We start from the raw sequence: 530 nt of genomic DNA, 5'->3' as shown, positions 1-530 counted from the left end.
TCTTTCCCCTGAAATAAATTCGAGACCAGTTATATCACCAGATAACACTGCAAACTTAGGCTATTGCTTAATCTGGAAATAAACAATTACTTCATGATAAAGATTCAGTGCTGATCTGTGTGGCTGATAAAAGAGAGATGAGGTGATTTGCCCCAAGCTTTACAGCAAACCAGAAGCAAGGGTCATCTTTCTTGTTTACAATTTCATGTTATGGTGTAAAATAAATGCCAATGTGAGTGATGATTCCATCTGTTAGCAAAAGACATAGGAGTTAGGAAGTAGCAGCTCCCAATTCCTCCAGTGTAGTCTGACATATTGAGCACGACTGGAGCCTGGGACATAAAAGATGCTGAAGCAAACATCATGCAGCCATCAGGCAATTAGATAGAAATTCTTTTTCTGTCTCCAAACTGGCTATTGAGGAGAATGCAGAGATGCTCTGATTAGACAGTAACAGAAGACATTTAATTTCTCTTTCCATCCAACAATTTCTAAATTCCTTCCTTGAAGAGTCAGCTTTCCAAAACTCT

Source organism: Geospiza fortis, unplaced genomic scaffold, assembly GCF_000277835.1.
Source record: "Geospiza fortis unplaced genomic scaffold, GeoFor_1.0 scaffold27, whole genome shotgun sequence".
In the NCBI taxonomy this organism is placed as follows: domain Eukaryota; kingdom Metazoa; phylum Chordata; class Aves; order Passeriformes; family Thraupidae; genus Geospiza; species Geospiza fortis.
Note: the sequence above shows the minus strand (reverse complement) of the source record.